The sequence below is a fragment of the Triticum dicoccoides genome, chromosome 2A (assembly GCF_002162155.2).
Source record: "Triticum dicoccoides isolate Atlit2015 ecotype Zavitan chromosome 2A, WEW_v2.0, whole genome shotgun sequence".
NCBI classification, from domain to species: Eukaryota; Viridiplantae; Streptophyta; class Magnoliopsida; order Poales; family Poaceae; genus Triticum; species Triticum dicoccoides.
The window spans coordinates 9,023,019-9,043,600 of record NC_041382.1 but is presented as its reverse complement, the minus strand read 5'-3'; the positions used below and the strand labels follow the sequence as shown (position 1 = coordinate 9,043,600).

General features: G+C 42.8%; 1 pseudogene; it reads right to left on the bottom strand.

The window, feature by feature from the left end:
- Nucleotides 1–15,423: 15,423 nt before the first annotated feature.
- Nucleotides 15,424–16,878, bottom strand: LOC119358606 (annotated as a pseudogene).
- Nucleotides 16,879–20,582: the final 3,704 nt, after the last annotated feature.

The window sequence follows — 20,582 nt, the reverse complement described above, 5'->3', positions numbered from 1 at the left end:
GGGGCGGCGACGGAGACGAGGGCGGCGACAGCGAAGGCGTCGATCGATCGGGGCGCGCGGGCGGTGCTTCAATGGGGAACAGAGGAAGAAGCAGAGGGAGAATGAAATTTTTCGAAGTGTTGTATATATAGAAGGCACCTTTAGTACCGGTTGGAGCCACCAACCGGTACTAAAGGCCTGTTTTGGCCAGGCCAAGAGGCGGGAACCGCACCCCCTTTAGTACCAGGTGGTGGCTCCAACCGGTACTAAAGCCCCCCCCTTTAGTACCGATTGGTGCCACAAACCGGTACTAAAGGGGGTGCGCTGGCGCAGGTGCGGTGCGGCAAGTTTAGTCCCACCTCACTAGCCGAGGGGCGACCGCACTGGTTTATAAACCCCCGTGCGGTAGCTCTCTCGAGCTCCTCTCCAAAGCAGGCCTACTGGGCCTTTGCGGGCCTGCATCCTGGCCCAACAACAGGTTGGGTTTCTAGTCATATGTAGGGCGCTCTGGCCTAGTAGGCGGGCTTTTTTTTGCTTTATTTATTTTTGAGTTGTTTTTTTGTGTATTTAGAGTTTCTTTGTGAATATTTTTGCTTTAGGTACAAAAAATTACAAACTTTCTGTTAGTGCCCGTAGTTTTCAAATTTGAATAGTTTAAATTTTGAATTATTTGAAATCAGTAAAGGCATGAAAGAATTTGTTTGCACATAAAATTTCTTCGCGTTTCAAATGCCAAAACACATAATTAACTACCCTAACTATTACAGAGATTCCCTTCTGGGTGTGAAACACAGAAGAAAGTGATGATAGTGAAGCCGATCACATCCCAGATCTTTGGGTGTGAAACTTTTTCTTCGCGTGTGTCCCTTTGCGCCGTAACCATGGAAAATCTTCATCATTTAACGGGATGCTCGGGTCAATATTCACTGTGAATGGAGCAATTTCATCAAACTTTTCATAATCTTCTGACTTGTCTGTCTTGTCATCCACTCCCACGATGTTTCTCTTCCCAGAAAGAACTATGTGCTGCTTTGGCTCATCGTACGATGCATTCGCTTCCTTATCTTTTCCTTTTCTTGGCTTGGTAGACATGTCCTTCACATAGAAAACTTGTGCCACATCATTGGCTAGGACGAATGGTTCGTCTGCATACGCAAGATTGTTGAGATCCACTGTTGTCATTCCGTACTGCGGGTCTTCCGTTACCCCGCCTCGTGTCATATTGACCCATTTGCACCGAAACAAAGGGACCTTCAAACCACGTCGATAGTCAAGTTCCCATATGTCCTGTATATAACCATAATATGTTTCCTTTCCCGTCTTGGTTTCTGCATCAAAGCGGACACCACTGTTTTGGTTGGTGCTCTTCTTATCTTGGGCGATCGTGTAAAATGTATTACCATTTATCTCGTACCCTTTGAAAGTCATTATATTCGAAGATGGTAACTGGGACAGCAAGTACAAGTCATCTTCAATAGAGGTGTCATGCATGGTACGTGTCTGCAACCAGCTGGCGAAACTCCTGGTTTGTTCACGTGTAATCCAGTCATCAGACCGCTCCGGGTGTTTGGAGCGTAGAAAATTCTTGTGTTCATCCATATACGGAGCCACCAAGGCAGAATTCTATATAACTGTGTAGTGTGCTTCAGTGAGAGAATGTCCGTCCATACATATTATTTGTTCCCCTCCTAGCATGCCTTTTCCATCCAGTCTGCCCTTATGCCGCGATTCAGGAACACCAATCGGCTTAAGGTCAGGAATAAAGTCAATACAAAACTCAAGGACCTCCTCATTGAGATGCTTCCTTCTGGCCTAGCACGGTTATGAACATATTTCTTTAAGACTCCCATGAACCTCTCAAAGGGGAACATATTGTGTAGAAATACAGGACCCAAAATGTTAATCTCTTCGCATAGGTGAACTAGGACGTGCGTCATGATGTTGAAGAAGGATGGTGGGAACACCAACTTGAAACTGACAAGACAATGCACCAAATCATTCTCTAACCTTGGTATGATTTCTGGATCGATTACCTTCTGAGAGATTGCATTGAGAAATGCACATAGCTTCACAATGGCTAACCGAACGTTTTCCGGTAGAAGCCCCCTCAATGCAACCGGAAGCAGTTGCGTCATAATCACGTGGCAGTCATGAGACTTTAGGTTCTGGAACTTTTTGTCTGCCATGTTTATTATTCCCTTTATATTCGACGAGAAGCCAGACGGTACCTTAATACTGAGCAGGCATTCAAAGAAGATTTCCTTCTCTTCTTTGGTAAGAGCATAGCTTGCATGACCCTGATGTATGCCGTCTTTTCCGTGCATACGTTGCTGGTCCTCCCGTGCCTCAGGTGTATCTTTTGTCTTCCCATACACGCCCAAGAAGCCAAGCAGGGTCACACAAAGATTCTTCGTCATGTGCATCACGTCGATAGCGGAGCGGACCTCTAGGTCTTTCCAATAGGGCAGGTCCCAAAATATAGATTTCTTCTTCCACATGGGTGCGCGTCCGTCAGCGTCATTCGGAACAGGTTGTCCACCAGGACCCTTTCCAAAGACCACCTTCAAATCCTTGCCCATATCATGTACATCAGCACCAGTACGGTGGCGAGGCTTCGTCCGGTGATCTGCCTCACCTTTGAAATGCTTGCCTTTCTTTCTTACGGGATGCCTGCTCGGAAGAAATCGACGATGTCCTAGGTACACATTCTTCTTACAATTAGCCAAATATATACTGTCGGTATCGTCCAAACAGTGCGTGCATGCGCGGTATCCCTTGTTTCTCTGTCCTGAAAGGTTACTGAGAGCAGGCCAATCATTGATGTTCACGAACAGCAATGCCTTTATGTCAAATTCTTCCCCCATGTGCTCATCCCACGCATGTACACCTGTTCCATTCCACAGTTGTAAGAGTTCTTCAACTAATGGCCTTAGGTACACATCAATGTCGTTGCCGGGTTGCTTAGGGCCTTGGATGAGCACTGGCATCATAATGAACTTCCGCTTCATGCACAACCAAGGAGGAAGGTTATACAAACATAGAGTCACATGCCAGGTGCTATGGTTGCTGCTCTGCTCCCCACAATGATTAATGCCATCTGCGCTTAGACCAAACCATACGCTCCTTGCGTCACCTGCAAACTCCTTCCCGTACTTTATTTCGATTTTTCTCCACTGCAACCCGTCAGCGGGTACTCTCAACTTTCCGTCTTTCTTACGGTCTTCTCTGTGCCATCGCATCGCCTTGGCATGCTCTTTGTTTTGGAACAAACGTTTCAACCGTGGTATTATAGGAGCATACCACATCACCTTGGCAGGAATCTTCTTCCTGGGGCGCTCGTCCTCGACATCACCAGGGTCATCGCGGCTGATCTTATAGCGCAATGCACCACATACCGGGCAAGCGTTCAAATCCTCGTACTCACCGCGGTAGAGGATGCAATCATTAGGGCATGCATGTATCTTCTGCACCTCTAACCCTAGAGGGCAGACAACCTTCTTTGCTTCGTATGTACTCTCAGGCAATTCGTTGTCCTTTGGAAGCATATCCTTTATCATTACCAGCAACTTTCCAAATCCCTTGTCAGATACACCATTCTCTGCCTCCATTGCAGCAATTCCAGTGTGGTGCCCGGCTTTTTCTTGTCACCTACGCAATTCGGGTACAACAATTTTTTGTGATCCTCTAACATGCGCTGCAACTTCTTCTTCTCCAAATCACTTGCGCAGTTTCTCTTTGCATCAGCAATGGCCCGACCTAGATCATCAACAGGCTCATCTGATGCCTCTTCTTCAGCTTCTTCCCGCATTGCCGACTCAGCTTCTTCCCGCATTACCGGCTCAGCTTCTTCCCCCATTGTTGTATCATCGTATTCAGGGAACCCATGGCCAGGATAGCTGTCGTCGTCCTCTTCTTCTTCATTGTCTTCCATCATAACCCCTCTTTCTCCGTGCTTGGTCCAAACATTAAAGTGGGGCATGAAACCGGACTTAAACAGGTGGACGTGAATGGTTCTTGACGTAGAGTAATTGTGACCATTCTTACAGCCAGCACATGGACAAGGCATAAAACCATCCGCCCGCTTGTTTGCCTTAGCCGCAAGCAGAAAAGTATGCACGCCCTCAACGAACTGGGGAGAGCATCGGTCATCGTACATCCATTGCCGGCTCATCTTCATTACAAAACACTGAATAGACCAAATTAATACAAGTTCATACATAAAGTTCATACATACAGTTCATACAACACTTAAATGCAACAAGCAAATAACTCTCTAGCTAAAGCATTTAAATGCAACAACAAATGCGATCAAGATCGCAACTAAGGTAACAATTGATCCAACAGCATAATGATACCAAGCCTCACTATCGATGGCATATTTTCTAATCTTTCTAATCTTCAAGCGCATTTTCTCCATCTTGATCTTGTGATCATCGATGACATCGGCAACATGCAACTCCAATTCCATCTTCTCCCCCTCAATTCTTTTCAATTTTTCTTTCAAGTACTCGTTTTCTCTTTCAACTAAATTTAACCTCTCGACAATAGGGTCGGTTGGAATTTCTGGTTCACATACCTCCTAGAAAAAAATTCTATGTCAACTTGATGGGCATAATTTGTCATAAACACGAAATGCAACTAGTTTTAAAAGAGAATATATATACCACATCCGAATCATAACAAGGACGAGGGCCGACGGGGACGGATATCAAAACCATGGCACTATATGTATAACAAACAACCTACGGGTAAGATAATTATACGAGTAACTATATATCCAAGTCACACAAACATCAATTTTTATATATAATTTCATGAACAAGAGGCTCACCACAAGGTGGTGCCGGCGACGGGACGGTGCGGGCGATCGACGGTGGTTACGACGGAGATTTAGAAGGAACTAAGTAAACCACACCTACATATGCAAACTAAGTGTTATTTTTGACCTCAAATTGCATATAAATCAAATACTAGCACATATATATATATATATATATATATATATATATATATATATATATATATATATATATATATATATATATATATATATTTTCTCCCAAATTACTAAACTCACAAATTGATCACTATATAAAGCATTGCAAGAGCTAATCTAGCAAATGAGAGATGAAAGGACAAAGTTGCTAACCTTTGTGATCATTTGAATGGATGGGGGCCTTGAAATCTTGACAAATTTTGTGCAAAATGTGTGATGAGCTCGAGAGGAAGAGGGGAAAAACAGAGAGGAGAGGGGAAAGGGGAAGAACAAAGCGAGCTCGGGTGGACGAAGGGTTTATGTAGGACGACCTTTAGTATCGGTTCGTGCCAAGAACCGGTACTAATGGGGCTGGAGGGGCCCCAGTCTGACAACATCCTGCCACCACTCTCATTAGTACCGGTTCGTGGCACGAACCGGTGCTAAAGGTTCGCCACGAACCGGTACTAATGAAAGCGGCCCGGCTAGCCGTTGGAACCGGCACTAATGTATACATTAGTGCCGGCTCAAATACAAACCGGCACTAATGTGCTTCACGTTTGACCCTTTTTCTACTAGTGGATAGAGAGAAAATGAAAGGTGTTCCCTATGATTCAGCCATTCGCTCTATCATGTATGCAATGCTAGGTACCAGACCTGATGTGTGCCTTGCTATTAGTTTAGCAGGGAGGTACCAAAGTAATCCAGGAGTGGGTCACTTGACAGTGGTCAAGAACATCCTGAAATACCTGAAAAGGACTAAGGATATGTTTCTCGTTTATGGAGGTGACAAAGAGCTCGCCGTAAATGGTTATGTCGATGCAAGCTTTGACACTAATCCGGATGACTCTAAGTCACAAACCGGATACGTGTTTATATTGAACGGTGGAGCTGTCAGTTGGTGCAGTTCTAAGCAAAGCGTCGTGGCGGGATCTACGTGTGAAGCGGAGTACATAGCTGCTTCGGAAGCAGCAAATGAAGGAGTCTGGATGAAGGAGTTCATATCCGATCTACGTGTCATAACTAGTGCATCGGGTCCAATGAAAATCTTTTGTGATAATACTGGTGCAATTGCCTTGGCAAAGGAATTCAGATTTCACAAGAGAACCAAGCGCATCAAGAGACGCTTCAATTCCATCCGCGATCAAGTCAAGGAGGGAGACATAGAGATTTGTAAGATACATACGGATCTGAATATTGCAGACCCCTTGACTAAGCCTCTCTCACGAGAAAAACATGATCAGCACCAAGACTCCATGGGTGTTAGAATCATTACTGTGTAATCTAGATTATTGACTCTAGTGCAAGTGGGAGACTGAAGGAAACATGCCCTAGGGGCAATAATAAAGTTTTCATTTATATTTCCTTATATCATGATTAATGTTTAATATACATGCTAGAATTGTATTAACCGGAAACTTAGTACATGTGTGAATACATAGACAAACAGAGTGTCACTAGTTTGCCTCTACTTGACTAGCTCGTTGAATCAAAGATGGTTATGTTTCCTAGCCATAGACATGAGTTTTCATTTGATTAACGGGCACACATCATTAGAGAATGATGTAATTGACTTGACCCATTCCGTTAGCTTAGCACTTGATCGTTTAGTATGTTGCTATTGCTTTCTTCATGACTTATACATGCAACTCCCAAATACCGGAGGAACACTTTGTGTGCAACCAAATGTCACAATGTAACTGGGTGATTATAAAGGTGCTCTACAGGTGACTCCGATGGTACTTGTTGAGTTGACATAGATCGAGATTAGGATTTGTCACTCTGATTGTCGGAGAGGTATCTCTGGGCCCTCTCGGTAATGCACATCACTATAATCCTTGGAAGCAATGTGACTAATGAGTTAGTTGCGGGACGATGCATTACGGAACGAGTAAAGTGACTTGCCGGTAACGAGATTGAACTAGGTATTGATATACCGACGATCGAATCTCGGGCAAGAAACATACCGATGACAAAGGGAACAACGTATGTTGTTATGCGGTTTGACCGATAAAGATCTTCGTAGAATTTGTAGGAACCAATATGAGCATCCAGGTTCTGCTATTGGTTATTGACCGGAGATGAGTCCCGGTCATGTCTACATAGTTCTCGAACCCGTAGGGTCCGCATGCTTAATGTTAGGTGATGATCGATATTATGAGTTTATGTGTTTTTATGTACCGAAGGTAGTTCAGAGTCCCGAATATGATCACGGACATGACGAGGAGTCTCGAAATGGTCGAGACATGAAGATCGATATATTTGATGACTATATTTGAACATCGGAATGGTTCTGGGTGAGATCGGGCATATACTGGAGTACCGGGAGGTTACCGGAACCCCCAGGAGGTATATGGGCCTTATTGGGCCATAGTGGGAGAGAGGAGAAGGGAGCAAAGGAGGGGGAGCCCCCCAAGCCCTATCCAAATTGGCAGGGGGGCGCCCCCCACTTTCCTTCATCCTTCCTCCTCCTTCCTTCTCTCCTAATCCAACTAGGGAAAGGGGGGAATCCTACTCCCGGTGGGAGTAGGACTCCCCTTGGGGCGCGCCTAGGAGGCCGGCCTCCTCCCCCTCCTCCACTCCTTTATATACGGGGGAGGGGGGCACCTCATAGACACACAAGTTGATCATTGATCTCTTAGCCATGTGCGGTGCCCCCCCACCATAATCCACCTCGGTCATATCGTCGTAGTGCTTAGGCGAAGCCCTGCGCCGGTAGCTTCATCTTCAATGTCATCACGCCGTCGTGCTGACAAAGCTCTTCCCCGACACTCTACTAGATCGTGAGTTCGTGGGACGTCACCGAGCCGAACGTGTGCAGATCGCGGAGGTGCCGTACCTTTGGTGCTAGGATCGGACGATCATGAAGACGTACGACTACATCAACCGCGGTCATAATGCTTCCACTTACGGTCTACGAGGGTACGTAGACAACACTCTCCCCTCTCGTTGCTATGCATCACCATGATCTTGCGTGTGCATAGGAATTTTTTTGAAATTACTACATTCCCCAAAACAATTGTGGGGCATGAGAATCTGAAAGCTTATATCTCTAATTACTATAAACAACATTTGGGGCATCCGGAAGCAAGCACGGTGGCCCTAGATGAATCTGTTTGTGGAGATATCCCTCAGCTCCAGGTAGAGGAGAATGATATTCTATCTGCACTGTTTACTGAGAAGGAGGTCTTGGATGCAATCTAACAAATGAAACCGAATAAAGCACTGGGACCATATGGGTTTCCATCTGAATTCTATAAGAAATGTTGGCATATTATTAAGGATGATCTTATGCCTATGTTTCATGATTTCTTTAACGGCCATGTAGAGCTGTTTCATCTTAACTTTGGCATGATTACGCTGTCGCCAAAGAAAGAAGAGGCAGTTCGGATCGAACAATTCAGGCCCATATGTCTTCTTAACATGAGTTTGAAAATTTTCACAAAGGTGGGTACCAATAGATTGACAGAGATTGCTCATTCAGTGGTACAATCGAGCCAGATAGCGTTCATGCCAGGGCGACACATACTTGAAAGGGTGGTCGTTTTGCATGAAACGCTACATGAAATTCATTCGAAGAAGCTAGATTGGATTATCTTCAAAGTGGATTTGAGAAGGCATATGATAAAGTTAAGTGGCCTTTCCTTCAACAGGCAATGCACATGAAAGGATTTAGTGAGGCCTGGCGGAACCAAGTGGGTTCTCAAGTCCAGAAGGGTAGTATCGGAATCAACGTTAACGATGATATCAGCCATTACTTTCAGACACACAAGGGTTTGAGACAAGGAAATTCATGTCTCCTCTCTTGTTTAATATAGTGGCCAATATGTTGGCCATTCTTATTGGCAGGGCCAAACAGCATGGTCAAGTGGAGGGGTTAGTTCCTCATCTGGTCGATGGAGGAGTATCCATCTTACAGTACGCTGACGATACCATCTTATTCATGAAACATGACATTGCTAAGGCGCGCAATATGAAACTTATATTATGCATCTTCAAACAATTGTCTGGTTTAAAGATCAACTTTCACAAGAGTGAGTTGTTCTGCTTTGGGAAGGCCAGAGACGAGCAAGACACTTATAGACAACTGTTCGGGTGTGAATTAGGTTCTTTACCATTTAGTTATTTGGGCATACCGATTCCCCGCCGTAAGTTATCCAATAAAGAATGGAAGTGTATCGAAGATCGGATTGAAAAAAAGCTTAGCTGCTGGAAGGGCAATCTTATGTCTTATGGAGGTTGGCTAGTGCTGATTACCTCGGTACTGACTAGTATGTCGATGTTCCTACTATTGTTCTTCGAAATTCCGAAAGGGGTACGGAAGCGACTTGATTTCTTCATATCTCGGTTCTTCTGGCAGTCAGATGAAGCCAAGAGGAAATACCGTCTCGCGCGATGGGATATCCTTTCTGGACAAAAAGACCAGGGGGGTCTCAGTATTGATAACTTAGAAATCAAGAACAAATGCCTTATCAGCAAATGGGTCTACAGGTTAGAGACAGAGCCGGGGGCATGTGGGCACAGATTTTGCGCAATAAGTATTTACAGTCGAAAACGCTCGCCCAGGTTACCATAAGACCAACTGAGTCGCCATTCTGGAAAGGGCTTATGAGAACGAAGGACTTGTTCTTTCGTAGGGTCAAATTCTTGGTTGGCAATGGGATGTCAACAAGATTTTGGGAGGATACCTGGTTAGGAGAGACACCCCTGGCCGTACAATATCCCACCCTTTATAACATTTTGCAATGTAAGGAGGATTACGTAGGCACAGTTTTCCAAACAATTCCCTTGAATATTCAGTTCAGACGTGCGTTAGTTGGTGAGCGATGGACTGCCTGGATGCACTTGGTTCAGAGATTGATAGATGTTCAACTCTCCGACCAGCCGGATTCGACGCAATGGAAATTAGCTAAAAACGGGGTATTTACGATGAAATCTTTCTATATGGATTTGATTAATTCTGGCCCAATCTCAAGATTGTTGCATATTTGAAAGATTAAGGTTCCCTTGCATATTAAAATTTTTATGTGGTTCGTCCACAAGCAAGTAATACTCACCAAGGACAACTTAATCAAGAGGTGATGGGTAGGTAGTTCACATTGTTGTTTTGTGATCATGATGAAACAATACAACATTTATTCCTTGAATGCCCACTCGCCAAATTGCCTTGGAGAACGATTCATATAGCCTTCAACATTAATCCTCCAGTTAACACCGAGTCGTTGTTTGGAACGTGGTTAGCTGGGGTTGAACATACTACTGCGGCTCGTATTCGGATTGGAATATGTGTGCTTCTGTGGGCTATATGGAACTGTAGGAATGATTTGACCTTTAACAGACAACACACTTAACTTTCTTGCAGGTCATCTTTAGAGCTACCGCATGAATCCGTACGTGGTCCTTACTCACTCATATGGACTCCAGGGAGCCTTTGGTTACTGGGTGTAACCAGTGGGAGATGGTAGCATGTGCTATATTCAACCGGTTCGGATGACGGTCGCATAACAGGATAGGAGTCTAGAAAACTTATCCTTCATATTGCCGTACCGGTTGTGATTGTCAGCATGTACTTTTCTTTTATTCATTTGCTTCGCTCCGCTTGCGAGCTGTAATACTTTTATGACTTTGTGCTACTTCATTGATTTTTCAATAAGATGGCTGCATGCATCATTATGATGCAGAGGCCGGGGGTACGCCTCCATTTCCCAAAAAAATATAGCAAATTAATTCAAATACATCAGCATTGAGATTAATGTGGACTGCATAGAAAATTAATTCAACCTTTGCAGCAACCAGAGGCCGGTTTGAACACTGAGGCAACGAAAGAGGATTGTCGAGCTCACCGACTGTACAAGTGCGGCCGCGAGCAAACACACCCCTCGCCGGACACGTCGTGTCCAGCGCGAATTGCTTTGGAGCTCGGGCCGGCGGGCTGCCAGGTCAGAGAAATGCACGGCCAGCTCAACTGCAAGATCGTGGCGGCTCCAAGAAACATGGAGCCTCCGTAGGCCTCATGCCAAGATCTCTCCGCCCCCGCGATGGCGAAGGCGATGGCTGGAAACGACGAGTGGACAGATCGGCGCGAGCCGCCGGGAAGGAGGAATGAGAGGCGACTAGGTCCAATAGATACATATAGAGCCTGACGGGAGACAGAGGCAAACTGTCGCTGAAGGGTGGCACGAATTGGCCCGGCTCAGGCACGCAGGAGCCACAACCTCTATACAAAACATTTAAAGATGTTAACCAAGAATTTAAAAATTTATAAACGTGGATAAATAAAATGTACACAAATACAATGTATGAGAAATATTTTCATCATCTTATATCTTATATCTTATATTTACTAATTGGAAGCACCATACGAGCCTCCATGTTAATCATCAAAAACTACTTTAAAATAACCATTAGATCTGAATTGTGCGTCCAAGATTAAAAGAGATAGGAAGCATCAAGGATTAGAGTCCATATGTGTTACAACATCCATGATTTTTTTTTTGCAGGGTGCAATGTCCAGGGTTAAGGACACATACAAGGCTAAAGAGTCCATGCATGTTACAACTTTGAGCATTAAGAAAACTCTAACACCTCACGTAAAGGTCCCAAGAGTCCACACATGTTACAACAGAATAAACAGCCAGTTTTTTTAACAAAAGGAAAGAAATGTCCAGGTTGTCACAAGAGAAGAAGAAAATGTCCAAACTAAAATCACCTAACTAACTAAGGATTTTCTTTTCGAAAATGTACCAGATGCATGCATGGAGCTGATAGAAATATATATGTTAACCAAACTAATATCATGGCTCAGTGTCACAGATGAACGTTGTCCTGTTCGCTAAAAATCTGCGTACAATATTCCAATGTGTGGTGCATATAACTAGGCACGTGAAATATTTTTTTCTCATCTAGAAACCACCACGCACAAAACGACAAGGGATATACTCATGGAACGAATAGGCCCCGTCGGCAGAGCACCCACACATATATACAACAAAACCCGTTTGGGACAACACATAATTTGCGGAAAATGTAGAAAGAATAGTGTCATTTTTTATAAAATAGACGCCACAAATATATTAATAAATAAATCCTAGATTCTATTTAAAAAATGAAATTTCCTAAATAGTGCAAGCGCATAAGAAAACCCATTATTTTTTAAAAGTTTGGACGTGACATCTTAGATCTGCATTTATAGAATAAGACCACAATGATGGCAGAGCACCTAAATAAATTTTTTAATACTTAACAAAATGAGAATGCACATAGGTGTGGGCTGGATAAGGCAATATATCGTAGACTAGGACAACGGCTAGCCGCTCATCATCTAAAGAATAATAGCATCATCACTTTTCCCATTGGCTTATTTAGGATGTTAGAATGATCAGTTAATTTTAAAAACTGTTCAAAGTAAATTTTAAAATCTTATAGGCATGCATCCAATAATTTAGGGGAGGTTTTATAATATTCGAGCAAACATTTAAATTTCATTATTGAATGTAAGATAAAAGGGTGACTACTAGACGATTACAGTCCAAGTAAAAGAAAGATTAGACAAGAAAAGTAGAAATATATGGAATTATTGAGAAGACGAGAAGGCTTCCACGAGTTAAAAAGACTTCAACAAGTTCAACAATCTTACAAACATTTTAAATATACACAGATAAATTCGAACAGAGTCGCGGCCCATTCCGAGGCGGGAGCTCATCTGTATGTTGAATTGATACACACGTGGTTGGTAGGGGCGTCGGAGAGTTAGACAACGATGTGTGCATAGGATTGAGAGTGACTGGCATAAACTAACCATGCAGAATGGTTGTTGCACCATGTTTTGGTGGAATATGTTAACCAGAGGTATGCATGTGGAAGCATGGAGTAAACATGCCAGAATAATTGGTTCAGAGTAAATCGTAGATAATATGTGTACAGTAATATTAACAAGAAAACACATCATCATATCTATTTAGTAATTTCTAAAATAAGAATCATTATATTATTTATATGGTGTCACTAATTTGGATTGTGGCATGAAGCTTATAATATTTTATATGCTATGAAAATAGTTACTAAAATAGTAAAGATTAATTTAAATATTTTGTGTCTATTTTCAACAGGGCTTTAGACAAAACAATATTTACAAAAACTAAAGAAATAATATTATAATTTTCTTGCATTAGCCCATGCAATATTAATAATTGCTAGCTCGTGCGGTTGCACGGGTTGACGACTAGTGTATTTAAAAAATATTCGTGAAGAATTTGAACAAAATTTGAACAAGCAGTTTAATTTTTTTAATCAAGCATTTGAAAAATATTAATGTATATAGAAAAAATGTTGACCATATATTACAAAATGTTAGTCTTTTATTTGAAAAATGTTAATCAAGAATTTAAAAAAAATATGAAAAATGAATATAAAGAAAGTTGGCTATGTAATAAAAAAGTTAATCTTTTATCTAAAAAATGTTAATCAATCATTTTAGAAAAATACTAAAATGAATAGAGAAAATGTTGACGATGTATTGGAAAAATATTTATATTTGAAAAATGTTCAAAAGTGTGTATAGAAAAAATAGTGACTATGCATACAAAAATTAAACTTGTATTTTAACAAATGTTAAACGTGTATTATAAAAATTTACTAGATAGAATGCTGAAAAATATTAACCAAGCATTTGAAAAATGTTAAATGTGCATAGATAAAATGTATAAAAAAATTAAATGTGTATGAAACATTTTAATCACGTATTTTAGAAAATGTTAGTCAAGCATTTGAAAAATATTGATAAATTATTTGACAAATGATAATCAAGCATTTGAAAGATGTCAATAGTTTATAGAATAATGTAACCATGTACTTAAAAATTAAGAAAAGGTTGATCATGTATATAATAATGTTAATCAAACTATTTGAAAAATGTTAAATGTGTTTAAAAAAATGTTGATCATGTAATAAAAATTGTTAATCGTTTATCTGAAAATGGTCAAACAAGAATTTTAGAAAAAAATGAATAGAAAAATGTCGACCATTTTACAAATATATTTATATTTGAAACATGTTAATCAGGCATTTGAAAAATGTTTAGAAGCGTGTAGAGAGAAAATGTTGACTATGTATTAAAAATTGTTGAACCTCTATTTTTAAAAATGTTGAACATGTATTATTAAAGTTAATTAGATAATTTAAGAAACGTGTGTATAAGAAATGTTGACCAAGTATTAAAAATTGTTAAAGTTATATTTCAAAAAAGTTAAACGTGTTTGAGAAAATATGTATTAAGTGTATACCAAAAATGTGTATAGAAAAACCATGAAAACCCGAAGGAAAAGAATAAAAAGATGAAAAACAAGAAAGAAAGAACCAAAACTGAAGAAAATAAAAAAGGCAATTGAAAGCTGAGAACAGAACAAGAAAAACAAAGAAAGAAGAAATATTTTTTTTAGAAAAAAGGGACAAGGAAAGGAAGAAAACCCGGTGAAAAACAAGAAAAAACTAAAACAAAGAAAACCCGGAAAGCCAATGAAGACCCCGCTCTTCAAGTTGTTCGCACCCTAGTATAACACGGACTCGAGGATGGCTTATTGAAGTGTGTAGTGTGCTAAAAGGGTCAGCTTATTGTAGACACTCGCAGGAGAAACACTACCATCTCGCTATAAGTGAGACATAGCTCCAGCGGAGCCTGACTTGCTTAGACTGACCACAAACTCCACCATCCGCTGGAGGGACCTCCGCGTCCTTCCAAATCATCGGCAATTTAAATGTGGACTTCTTTTTGCTTATGTATCTCGCTAATTCTACTGATTACCGGCGAGTCGTTGGACTGGGAAGGATCCCCAGCGTACAGTTGTTTCATTAATCTAATCTACTATGTAGATGTAGTTGCAATCTAATCCAAGCACAGCCTACTATTTTGTTTTTGTTTATCGTGAGCTTCAACTTCCTTAATATGTGTATAGCATTGTCGATTGGATGGGATAGAACCATAAATAGAGTTGCACACATACAGTTCCGTTTGTTGGTAGATTGCTAACAAAATGCCAATCGGAACTACGTTATGATGATTCACAAACCTCTTTCTTGTTAGTTTAATACGTGTTCCATTAGTTAGCCTCTTTACTAAGAAATATCTACAGTAGTGAGGAGAGACTGGGTGTTACTCATAATGCTCTGTATCCACTTGATGCTGCATTTTGAGATAATAAATGCCGCCCTTTATAGGAAAACAACTAGAGTACTGAGGAGTAGAGGTACACACTGCCCCACTTAAAAATGATGCTATCTAAGAAGCGCAGGGAGGAGGAGATTGTTGGATCTTAAAGAACATACAGTTTCATCTTAATTGAGATCTATAATGCGTATAGTCGAATGGTATATAACCACTCGTTAAAATGCATTATGGCCATGCAAAAACATATTTCTCATTCGTGTATTGGAAAATAAAAAAGTAGTTACATTACACGAGTTGTCAAACAAAATTAAATTGGCTCTCCACGCCGCTTCCTTCCTGGCAAGGTACTACCTTCATGTGTATCCTGAGCATGGGTTGTAGCAAAACAAGCAAGTGAACTATGAGGCGGTATCCTTGATTCCAATGAAATTAGAATAAAATCTCCTTTTGGCCTAACACTAGGGTCAGCCAGAAGTTCCCCAAACGTAACACTTGGCAGTTCCTTGGTTGAAGCCTTATTTGTATAAGGCACCACACTAAGTGGATCCATAGCAAGGTCCACTATGTACGGATGGCCTTGTCCTGTAAGCATGGCTAAGTCCACACTATATCTGGAGAGGTTTCTTTTAAGATATCTTATCCCTTTGTCCAATATGCAACACCAAAACTGAACATCGAGATTCTTTCTCAACATGTCCGCAAGCACATTTGCCGAGACAAGCGAACATTGCACACCCTGCACTAACTTGGCAAATTCATCTGCTATCGGTAGTAGTCGTGGATGTTCTACAGGGTCTACGCTTCCGAATGCCAGTAACTCGAAAAGGTACCTCAACTCATCATAAGACAGAGCAGTAAGGAAAATTGGTTTCACCGATCCAAACCGGGCTAATCTTTTAAGTTTACTTATAATGATGATCTTGCTTCCTCTGTTCATTCCTACGAAAGACGAGTGAAACCTTTTCCAGTCATCGTTGTCTACATTAAACACAAACTCAAGAACTACCAACATCGTACCTTCCATAGTCCTTCCATGGTCAATTATCGTCAAGAGGCTATCTCCATTCAATTGCAAAATAGAGGAGAAGCATGAGCGAACCCTTTCGTTGCCACACGCATGAGCAACCAATGTTTTCTTTCCAACTGCAACCCCACCTATGATCGGAAGAACTGCCAGTGCATGATTACCAAGAGGGTCGTTGTGCCGCAACAAGAAGCTCAAGAGCTTTTGCTTCTCAGTGTGTCAGCCGAACATGAAGCAGTCGTTGTAAAGATAAACATCATATGGCCTACGAGACATGCGCTCGCATCCACTGAGAAGAACAATAAATTCTGACATGTTCGCAACAACAATTTCTAAACTTTCCAACGCACCATGTGACTCTAGGCGTGTAGCCTTATCATTTGTTGTCCGAGAGCGCTTGGCTAAATATAAGCTGCTTGCAGATGAGTCGTTGATGCTAACCTCATCGAAGCTTGCAGTGTCTTGGAGGGCACGGTACCTCAAGTTGTCTAGCACACCATATCCTCGGTACATGGCCTCTGAGAGCATCTTGAGCTGCATCATCATCCCAGAGTTGGTTATGTATCTCATGTCCGCCTCCTCAACCATGGTGCCAGCTCTCATCAGCAGGTGATGCAACCTTTCCACCACCTTCCCCTCCTCCGACTGGGCATGGCTCAAGGAGTTATACTTATTCATCAGAAAGGAGATGAACCGGCTCACGAGTTCACCTGCAACGGCAGACATGGCAACCTCCATGGCCAGGATTGATGAGGCAAGCTGTTGGTCGGTATGTGGGAAAAATTTAACTAGACTGCCCTCTGCCAAGTCTTGCAAAGACTGTTGGCAAAATAGAAAAGTCTCCATGGATGACTTTGACTGCGACGAGTGGATTGTGACATACAAATACTTGTCTAAACGTCAAAACATGTGAAAAGGCAACTATCCAAGCAGCATGAAAAAAATGCATGAGTATTTAATATTCATGGCGGGTCCAAATTTGTTATTGTTAAATGTCTTTCAACTTTGCTGTCGCTGGATTCTTTTTATGCTTGGCATGGGACTGAGCATTATCCCATATATGTGAGTAAATAGCATAAAACTACTAGTTTACAGGCTAGGGTTCCAAAAAACTACCACTTTTTAATTTTTCTCAGAAAGCTACCAAACGCGCGGTCCGTAGTTTCAAAAAACCCTAACCCGCGATGACTAGCGATTTTAACCGTTTTCCTGACGAATTGGGCCCATCTGTCAGCCCACGTGGCCACGCGCGCTCATGGCGCGCCCGTTAACGGCCGTTAGCCGACCGGCCCGGTCGGAACTGGGGTAAATATACCCGCTAGGTCGGTCGGGCGCACCCGCTCGCTCACTCTCTCGTGCTCGCTCACTCCCCTGCTCTCACTCCTCTGCTCTAATACGAGCTCGCCGCTGCTCGCCATCTTCGAGGCCGGTGGCCGTCGACCTCCTTGCCGCAATGCCTTCCTGGAACGACGAGGAAACCAGCTCGGAGGAGGAGTGCGAGGTTTTCAGCATGGACATGGGACTTATGGTAAGTTCTTTGCCACCTAGGGTTAGGGTTAGGTGCTAGTAGCCCTAGGCTACAGCCATGGATGTTGTTGAGTGTAGTGTTGTTGTTGTGTGTGTGATATTGTTCTTGATTAGTGAGGGTGGGGTTTGATTGTAGGATTGAGCTAACCTAGGGTTCATCTCTGTACAGTGTTAGGGTTCATGCTGATTTGGGGATTTTTTAGTGATCAGGTTTAATGAACAGTGCAAGTTGATTCTGGTATTGAGTGCAGATTGAAACCAGTGTTTGTTGGTTATTATGGTTGCAGGAGGAACCAGACACCACTGTGGAGCCCCTTTTCTGTGGCCAACTTGAGCTTGCTCATCCCAAGTGCATTCTGCACCAACTGAGGCCTATTAAGCGTGTTGCTTTTGAAGGGCCTGTAACAGGAAGTGCTTGCCCACCCGTGGGGATGCATGCAGCCATACGCTCTCGAACAATTCCACACATCGCTGGAACAAATCCATGGCCCTGGCCAGTGGCATCACAGGTTTGTGCGCGCCCACCGTTGCCGTCCAAGACCAGCCGCCAGGGACAGTCGCCCGTGTCCACCAAGCCGCCGAGCCCCGTCAGGACCTCGTGTCCCAGCGCGCGCCGACGCGCCGCCCTCGTCTGTGCCCAACAGATCCGGTTGAGATTGTTAGCATGAACTTTACTTTACTTTATTTTTCGCTCCGCTTGCGAGCTGTAAGACGACTTTGTGATACTTTGCGACTTCTTAATAATTACAAGTTTTAGAGTGGTTGGGCTTTTTTAGAACCGTTCATTGATGTCGATCTAACGGCAGACAAATACGAAGTACTGGGTAGTACTCCGATGAAAGTACGCGAAAGTACTAAAACGAGTAGGACCGGTACTCATGACAAGGTGGGGACGCGTTTTAATCTAGGGGCAGTTTAGTCCTAGGAAAATTTGCACGCGTCGCCCCTCTCGTCGAATGCATAACCGCCGCCATGGTGCTACACATTCCACAATTACACATCGGCGGCCATCTCCTCCCTCTCCTCCATGTCCACCGCAGTCATCTCCTCCTTCTTGCCGCTGCAACTTCGCTCCACTCAGGCAACCCCCCCCACCCCCACCCCCTCTTCGACGGCAGATCGAGCTGATGGCCGGCGGCGAGAACACCGACTTCGTGCAGATCGCCGGCGGTGGCCAGGTCAAGTTGGCCAGGTTGAGGGAGATCCGTTCTTGGTTTGACAACACAAGGCAGATGAGCTGGACGGCAATGGCCACTCTCAAGAATTTGAAGAAGAAGGAGAGGGCAAAGCTTTTCCCCCAGCCCGCGCAAGCGATTCAGAAGATCGAGATCCTCCTCTGGGCGATGGAGCAGGCCAATTCGTCCAGCGAGTGGACCAGGCGGAGGTGGTGGGCGTTCAGATCCAGGGTAGAGCATCCACTGGATCAGGAACCCACCGTGCACGAGGTGCCGTTGCAGATTGTGCAGCCTCCAACCGAGTCACCAGAGACTTCGAAGCGCAAGATGAGGAGGACAATGGTCGCGACCTCGCTTCCCCGCCGTTCTCCACGCTTCCCTCGCCGCTCTCCTCGTCTGAACGGCGGTGGTAGCTATGTTTAGAGTAAGCTTCCCCACTCCTCATCTTTCTACTGCTCGTGCTTACATCGTGGTGATACTAATCATAATAGTTCAGAGAGGTAATGCTAGATGGCATTTTAATCTCAATGAATTGCATAAACATTTGAGTACATGGATTTGGAGGATGGATTATGATGTATGTGAACCCTAGGCATCATATGAACCCTAGGAAAAATTAGTAATGTTGTAGTGGTAGACACTGAAATATTTCGGTACACACCGGTAGGCACTGAAATATTTCGGAACTGCCCTAGGCAAAATTTGTAATGTTGTAGTGGTGGACACTGAAATTTTTCGGTACACACCGGTAGGCATTGAAATATTTCGGTACTGCCCTAGGCAAAATTTGTAATGTTGTAGTGGTAGACACTGAAATATTTCGGTACACACCGGTAGGCACTGAAATATTTCGTTACTACAATTTCAGTACACACCGATGCACACTGAATTATTTCACTACTGCAGTTTCAGTACACACCAGTACACACTGAAATATTTCAATACTGCAAATTCTATACAAAGTTGGCATTTTGTCATTTATGTGTGAATTAATCCATGCATCATATGGCCTAACTTTGTACATGAGTTTGGGTCAATTTCATGTCTATTTATTGTTAAAATTATTGTCATGCCATGAAACACAAGACAAGTCACTGACCCAAGCTTGCAAAGATGCCATATCAATGTTGCTGATATGACATATGCATGTTTTCACCTAGTCTTGTGTGTGAGTTAAAACTGAGCATTTTTTCTTGATGGTATCCATGGATCTAGAACTCCTATGAATTTGCTCATGTTGGATGTTTTGTTCTCCATCATTTGTACTAGCATTCCGTGCGATTAGATGCCATGACAAGACCCCTGGCATATTTATTTTCTTGCCTCCAACATCACATGTGTGTTTTGCAGGAAAAAACCTGGAGTTCACCAGGCTGGCTGAAGTTGTGAGGCTGGGAGGCTGATGGTGCTGCTACTGGCTGATCCTTATGGAACAGTTAGAGACCTCCAACATCACATGTGTGTTTTACTAGTTCAACATGTCGGTCCAATTAGAGACCAGCCACTACCATATGGAACAGTTAGCATTTCATACTACAACCTGGCACGTACAAAACATCACACAGTGGAAGCACATCCCTAAGCACCTTGCATTGTACATGGTCTTAGAGACAAGCCTCCACCATATATAACAGTTACCATGTCACACTACAGCCTATAAAACATCACACAGTGGAATAATCATAGCTAGTAGAGCATTAAGTACCAGTTAATATGAGTACATATAGGTACCGTAATACA